We start from the raw sequence: 8555 nt of genomic DNA, 5'->3' as shown, positions 1-8555 counted from the left end.
CATGAAACTCCGCAGGACTAAGCAATAAAGCACATTTTCTCTTGGGCCACACTTAGGCCCTCTCCCTTGGTGAGTGCATTCATTGCTGTGACTTCTGGAAATTAGGCCTCTAAGTTTGGAAACTTCATTGGAAATTTCACTGAAGCCCCAAGCTTCAACGTAGCCGTAGCATATAATGGCTAACTTGCTGGCATTGGTAAAATGGCATTTCAATCCAACTTCATTCCTCTCTGCAGGGAAAAAAATCACTTTCCAGTGGGGGCAAGTTATGTTGCACCCAAGCACTCAAAAATTGCAGCAACAAGTCCATTCTGTTTAAAGTCTTTTTTTTTTTTTTTTAATTGAGACGGGGTCTTGCTCTGTCACCCAGGCTGGAGTGCAGTGGTGCAATCTCAACTCACTGCAAACTCCACGTCCCAGGTTCAAGTGATTCTCCTGCCTCAGCCTCCCCTTCCTGAGTAGATGGGATTACAGACACCTGCCACCATGCCTGGCTAATTTTTTTTTTTTTTGTATTTTTAGTAGAGACAGGCTTTCACCATGTTGGCCAGGCTGGTCTCGAACTCCTGACATCAAGTGATCCACCCGCCTCAGCCTCCCAAAGTGCTGGGATTACAGGCGTGAAAGACTGTAAAGTCTTTCATTGTCTATTTAGAGTGTCTTATTTTGGCTGCCAAAGTTTTGAAGATGACGCTCTGATCCATTGCTGTTATAATCTTGCAAGTAAGTTCTTCCAAAGAGTCCAGGGCCTGGAGCCCAAGATTCACCCCAGATTTTGACAGATATGCACATGCAAAGGTACCAGAAAGCGGGTGAGGGGAAAATAAGAAAGGAAGTGATGACTACAAAGCAGTCAGCACAGCACCAGGCACAGAGTAAGCACTCAGTACATGTTAGCTATCATCATTGTTGTTGGTGATTAGAGCTGAATCTTAAGCAGAACCTTAAGATTCAAACATGAGGCACCACTCTGATGTTAGATCTGACTTTAAAGTATATGCATAACTGTATGGGACGTTTTCCAAGCATTATCAGATACACCATCATCAGGAGTATATAGATGTGGGTATTAAAAGCCTTACTCTATAGAAGCAATAACTGAGGCTTAGTTTAGCAAATAGCAAAGACTTAGCGAATGGTAAAGCAGAGACTCAATCCAAATTCTCTCAATTCTAAAGTCTGCAAGTCTGCTTTTTTTTTTTTTTTTTTTTTGGAGACAGGATCTCACACTGTTGCCCAGGCTGGAGTACAGTGGCACAAACATGGCTCACTGCAGCCTCGAACTCCTGGGCTCAAGCTATCTTCCTGCCTCAGTCTCCTGAGTAGCTGGGACTACAGGAGTACACCACCACACCTGGCTAATTTTTAAATTTTTTGTAGAGACAAAGAGTCTTACGTTGTTGGCCAGGCTGGTCTTGAACTCCTGGCCTCAAGTAATCCTCCTGCCTCAGCCTCCCAAAGTGTTAGGATTACAGGGATAAGCTACCTCGCTGGCCTGTGCAGTATTTTTAATCACCTTGCTATACTGCTTCCCATGTTTGGCACAAGACATCTGAACTTATCAACCAAATGAATTGTGTTTTCTTTGCATGTGTGGAATCTTCAAACAAATTTGTGGTTCACTCCTTTAGAAAGTAAAGAATAACATTCTCTCCCTCATATTCCTAGCCTTGCTTCTCACCCTCACCAGCAGCTTCTCTATAAAGCCTTGTCTCAATTGGCAACTTGATCAGAGTAAGTTACTTAAAATGGAAATCTAAACAGCCATTCCATTACATAAAAATGTTTTCCTGAGAATGTAAAACAAAGCTGTGGTGGCTTCTGGATGGCAAAACATTCCAAAGTAGCTGCAGCAAGTAATGAAAGGAAGCCTTCTGCTATACTCACTTTAAATTTTGTATTTGCACATGAATTCTGTATTCTAAAAGAAATAATTATTAAATAAATACATAAATCAAATTTTTTTTTGGATCTCTATCTCAGCCTTTACTACCAAAATGGCATCGAATTCAGGTTCTTTAGCCTAATCTTGTGTGAACCGGTCCCTGTTGTGTTTACAGCTTCATTTACCTCCTTCCCCATTTTGGACTTGAAGCTCTTAGTAATATACAAGTATACATACACAGTTGCCTACCTCTTGCCTCTGCCTGTAATACCCTTTCTTCCTTTCAATGGATAATTCCTCTTCATCCTTCTGCACTCTCTACTTTTGTATAAATGTGTGTTATAGACCTATTTGGCAGTCTAGTAACATTTATGCTTTCTTTCTCAAAAGAATGTCCTTAATTGCATAACATAAAATACACAGTTGCAAAGGCAAGTATGTTGAAATATAATTATTAAAATATTAAAAACAAAATTATATAAAAATATCTGTAATTCATTAATTATGCATTAAATATCAAGATCTGGTGTGAGGTCTACCATCACTCTAATTTTTTTTATTTTAATTTCTGTGATATATGTGGAGAATGTACAGGTTTATTACATAGGTATACATGTGCCATGGTGGTTTGCTGCACCTATCAACCCGTCATCTAGGTTTTAAGCCCTGCATGCATTAGGTATTTGTCCTAATCCTCTCCCTCTCCTTACCCCCCATCCCCTGACAGGCCACGGTGTGTGATGTTCCCCTCCCTGTGTCCATGTGCTTTCATTGTTCAACTCCCACTTGTGAGTGAGAACAATGAGTCTGACAATCACTATAATTTTTGTTAATTTTTTTTTTTTTTTTTAGAGATAGGGTCTTTCTCTGTCACCTAGGCTGGAGTACAGTGGTACAATCATAGCTCACTGCAGCCTCAAACTGTTGGGTTCAAGCGATCCTCCTGCCTCAGCCTCCCAAGTAGCTGAGACTACAGGCATGTGCCACCATGCCTGGCTAATTTTTAATTTTTTGTAGAAACGAGAGTCTCACTAGGTTGCCCAGGCTGGTCTCAAACTCTTGGCCTCAAATAATCCTCTTCCCTTGGCCTCCCAAAGTGCTGGGAATACAGGCATGAGCCACTGTACCCAGCCTCATAATTTTGATTAATGTAAGCAATATTTCAAGATAAATACAATAACAGTAATTTAAAAAAATTTTTTTGTAAAGACAGGGTCTTACCATGTTGACCACACACGCATGCAAAACACTGGTAATTTCTGCTGGTGACAAAGTCACAGGTATTACTAACAACACTGGCATGGGTTCTTATGTTGATAATTGAAAGAATGTTAAATTTCAATATAGTATGTGAAAATGAAGATGTAATCCTACCTCCCCTGACTCAAGTTCACAGACTCCTTGAGTTCTGTCCATGGAGCCCAGGTTATAAATCGTTGTTCCTGACTTAGCTGTTTCAGGCATCATCCCTTCTAGAAAGTCTTCCTTGAACCACCAGATAGAGCCAGTTGACCTCTGTGGTAGCCAGCCTCCAAGGTGGCCCCAGTGATTCCTGCCACCTGATATTTTCCCTCTTATATAGTCCCTCTCACCAAAAATAGGGCCAACCTGTGTAATGACACAATGTGACTTGCAAGCCCACCTTACGAAAGACATGTGGCTTCTGCCTTGTTCTCTTTTGGGTCATGTGCTGTGAGGAAAACCAGCTGCCATGTCAGGAGGACACTCAGGCAGCAGGCCCACAGAATGAGAAACTGAGGTCTCCTGCCAGTGGCCACATCAGCTTGCTAGCTAGGAGTGAGCTGTCTTAGATCCTCCAGCTCTGATCAAACCTTCAGGTGCTTGCAGTCATGGCTGATAACTTCATTAGAGACCGTGAGCCAGACCATCCTACTAAGCCATCCTGAATTCCTGCCCTTCAGAAACTGTGTGAGACGATCAATATTCATTGCTATTTTAGGTTTGGGGGTCATTTGTTACACAGCAATCACTAATTGCAATAACTAACACATCTTTTTCTTTGTTGGTGTTTGCATAGGTAGATCACATGCTTTCCTCTAGCATAGCATTTAGTACATAGTAGTACAACTGTCAAGGCACGCCTCTTTGTCTTCCCCTTATTGCAAGAACAATCAGATTAAGGACTGTGTCCAACTACGCTCATCCTGCAACCTTTAGAATCAAGCATGAAAGTCAGCATGGACCTTTGTTCACTGTGGACATTAATAAAAGTTTATTAAACATCTAAGAATTGGCAGCCACTGTTCCCCTCCCATACCTCAATAACGGCTGCTTTCTGGACACATAGTAAGGCTTGAATCAATGAATATTGCCATTATTAAACATTAGTATAGTCATTGCGGGCTCTCTGTATCTTCATTTTGTCATCTAATGGGCTAATAGTCCCTAATGAATGATAAAAGCTAACATTTATTGAACATTTACTATGTTGTAAGCACTTGCTAGAAATTAGGTCATTCTACCAGTCACCCTATGAGGTAACCAAAATTATCCCTACTTTACAGTTGAGGCTAAGAGGTAAAACTTGCTTCCGAATCAGAGAAGTGGCAGTACCGCCCCAACACCTACTTTCTTCCGACTCTTCATGACAGTACTATGTACTTCACAGACTCCAAAAGAGATTTTGTGAACTTGTACATTGCAAAATGCTGTTTCCAAACAAAGGATCCTTACTGCCCTTTGCTAGTGTGCCATAGGTACTCTTAGAGGCCCGCAAAAGGGTGAAGAGATGAAAAGAGATTAGCATCTGGGAGAGAAGTTATGCTGCCTGGCTATATACATCATCTCATTGCATATCCCAGCCACCATTTAGAGAGGCTCTCCTATCTCCATTATGCTGACAAGCACATCAAGAATAAAGGAGATGAAATTACACGGTTGTAGTTCTTCCCACAGCTAATCTTGGGGCTAGTATCCTAGTAAGAGCTGGCCACAGTGCTAGGTGTTTCAGACTGAAAAGCTAAGAACATTTCTAGCATTTGTTTAATAAAGATAAATTAATTAGGCTCTGGTTAGTCATAAAAATAGATATGAAAATAGCTTACTAAACCTAGATAACGTCTATCCCTAATAGAGATTAATATCTTGAAGAAAAGACATCTGATTATAAAAACCTAGAAGAGAAGGGTCTACTTTTTTTTGAGACAGGGTCTCCCTCTGTTGGCCAGGCTGGAGGGCAGTGGTGCAATCACAGCTCATTACAGCCTCGAACTCCTGGCTTCAAGTGATCTTTCTGCCTCATCCTCCCAAGTAGCTGCGACGGATGGAGGACAGGTAAGCCTCAAATTGGGGCTTAGCCTGCAAGAGTTCTTGGCTTCACCCAAGAAAGAATTTAAGGGTCAGCTGATGGTAGAGTAGAAGAAAACAGTTTTACTGAAGCAGCAGTGTTGTAGCTCTGGCAGTGTTACAGCTCTGTGACTGCCCCTGCAGAGCAGGGCTATGCCATAGGCAGAAAGCAGCAGCTCAGGGCAGTTCTGCATTCATATTTATACCTACTTTTAATTGCATGCAGATTAAGAAGCAGTTTATGCAGAAATTTCTAGGGAAAGGGTAGTAACTTCTGGGTCATTAGGTGGTTGCCATGGAAAGGGAAACGCATACGTGTTGCCATGGCAATGGTAAACTGACATGGCACACTGGTGGGCGTGTCTTATGGAAAGCTGCTTCCACCCCCTCCCTGATTTAGCTAGTCCTCAATTTGGTCCCGTGTCCGAGCCCCACCTCTAGAGTTGAGTGCCACCTCCTGCCTTAGGACTACAGGCATGGACCACCATGCCCTGCTAAGAGAAGTGTCTTTAAAGTGAGATACATACCTGTCTCACCCCACCTTTCCTCTTTACTGGAAAATGGACATGATGTACGGAACTCAAGCTGCTTTACTGCACCTTGAGATGAGAGTCATACACCGGCAATGTTAAGAAAGCTGCAAAGAGCTTAGGCCATTGACAACTTTATGGAACTGTCGTGCCTGCTGTTTTCTCACCAATTTCATACTTGCATGAGAGAAATAAACCGCATGTGTTTAAATCACTGTTAAGTTGGGCTTTTTGCTACTTGAGTTAAACCTAATCCAAAAAGTTATATCACACAGACTTCTTTTGATTTTCAGATTCCAAAATGTTCTGGCTATAACTGTCTCTCCTGCTCTCTTTATCCATTCGCATTGACTTACCAAAACAAAATAAAAAGTACTGCTTTTTGCCATTTTAATGGGCTTTTAGGAGAAAATGGCTATAAATGTATGTGCTCAGAGGACTATCTTTAATCGGAAGTCTGCTCTCATAATATTGTTGAGAAAATTAAACAGTATAAGAAATAGAAAATTTCTAGTATAATGCCTAGCTCAGGGCAGCCACTTAATAACAGACAGTAATTATGATGGTGCTTTTATTATCATTATTACCATTGCTATTATTTCAAATGTGTCATCTGGCACTCATTTCTACAAGTCACGCTAACATGCAATTTGAAAGGAAAAAAAAAAACTCATGGCATATATATAGTTTGTAGCTGCACTAATCTAAATCAACATACATTTATTGATTTTTTTCATAAATCAAGAGAATATTTTTCACTGACTAGGGATTTAAACAGCCTGATTTAGCTCCTCTAGGCAACAAATTATGTTTTATAGACCAGGCAGAAATTGAATTGTATGCAAAAAGTCATTCTGCTGCCCTCTCATTTCCTCATGCACTAAGTAATTGGAAGCTTGATTGAATTCTCACAATAAAGGTCAGAGAGGTATTAGGTCTACTGCTCGCTGCTAAGAGAAGTGTCTTTAAAGTGACGTGCTTACCTATTTACAGTAGGTGCTCGGGTAAGAATCTTAATCCTCCAACATCCTTTTCTTCAGCTGCAAACATGAGGATAAATTTATGTCCTTACTTTGTTCTCCTAATCTTTTTATTTTTGCCCTTCTCTTAGTCCCTGATGCCTTTACTTTTATTTATTTATTTATTTATGTTTGAGCGGAGTCTCGCTCTGTTGCCAGGCTGGAGTGCAGTGGTGCAATCTATGCTCACTGCAAACTCTGCCTCCTGGGTTCAAGCGATTCTCCTGCCTCAGCCTCCCAAGTAGGTGGGATTACAGGCACCCACCACCACACCCAGCTAATTTTTGTGTTTTTAGTAGAGACAGGGTTTCATTATCTTGGCCAGGATGGTCTCGATATCTTGACCTCCTGATCCGCCCGCCTCAGCCTCCCAAAGTGCTGGGATTACAGGCGTGAACCACCGCACCTGGCCATCCCTCATGCTTTCTACATCTCTAATGATTGCTAAAAATAGCTCTACAATCCAGTTGGAGACAGTATAAGTGGATGCTTAACACCTGTGTGCAAGTCCAGGTCTGCCATTAGCTGAGCAACCTCTTTATACCTCCGTTTCCACGTGAGGAAAATGGGGGTAATGTTAATGTCTGCCTCTTGGGAATGTGGTAAAGATTACATGAGACAATGCTTGCAAAGTGCTTAGAACAGAGACTGCTACATAGTAAACATAAAATAACCCCGAGAACCATTAATAGTATATTGCAGGCACTGTGCTCAACCATGCGGATTATTTGATTACCACAGAAACTCTGTGAGGTCAGTGCTATTATTTTCCCTATTTTACCAATGAGGAAATGAAGGTAGGGAAAGGTTAGGTAACTTTGCTAATTTGTCACAGATTATTGGAAATGAAACCTGGCTTTGAACCTGGCTTTGGATGTCTGCCTCAACGGTCATTGTTTTATCCATTCCATAGCACCTGTCTGAATCAGCTTTGGTGCTAATGATAGTTAATCATAAACTTTCTGCAGTCTTCTGCATCAACTGAAAATGATACAAAAATTTGAGTTAGATACAAGGAGTTCCAAGAGATCTATTGTACAGAATGGTGACTAGAGTTAATAACAATGTATAGCATTTTTGAAAACTGCAGAAAATAGATTTAAAATGTTCTCGCTACAAAATAATAAGTATATGAAGTAATGCATATGTTAATTAGCTTGATTTCACCCTTCCACAATGTATACATATATCAAAACAACACGTTATATACGATACATATATACAATTTTTATTCATCAATTAAAAAAATAAACATGCTGAATGCAGCTGCCCACACTTTTAATTGCAGCACCTTAAAAGTCAAAGCAGGAGGATCACTTGAGCCCAGGAGTTCAAGACCAGCCTGGGCAACATAGTGATACCCCAGTCTCTGCAAAAAAATAAAGAATAAATTAAAAAGTAAAAGTAAATATGAGCCTGTCTGCAAGTAGAAAAATAAATAACTAAATAAAATTATTGAGAAATTATTTTGCTCATGTTCTGTGCCAAGTACAGAAAAACCTCTACAGAGTTAAAGAGATGGAAAATAATAGCCAGTATCATTCAGCTCTTGCTATGTGCCCATTCAGTAATAAGCACTTGAGGTGTATTAACTCACTGAATCTCACAATCACCCTATAAGGAATATACTGTTAATATCCCCATCATTAGCCAGGTGCAGTGGTTCACACCTATAATCCCAGCACTTTGGGAGGCGGAGGCAGGTGGATCATGAGGTCAGGAGATGGAGACCATCCTGGCTAAAACGGTGAAACCCCATCTCTACTAAAAATAGAGAAAATTAGCCGGGCTTTGTGCCCGGCATAAAAATAGATA

The sequence above is a fragment of the Pongo pygmaeus genome, chromosome 18 (genome assembly GCF_028885625.2).
Source record: "Pongo pygmaeus isolate AG05252 chromosome 18, NHGRI_mPonPyg2-v2.0_pri, whole genome shotgun sequence".
In the NCBI taxonomy this organism is placed as follows: Eukaryota; Metazoa; Chordata; class Mammalia; order Primates; family Hominidae; genus Pongo; species Pongo pygmaeus.
This window is presented reverse-complemented; position numbering follows the sequence as displayed.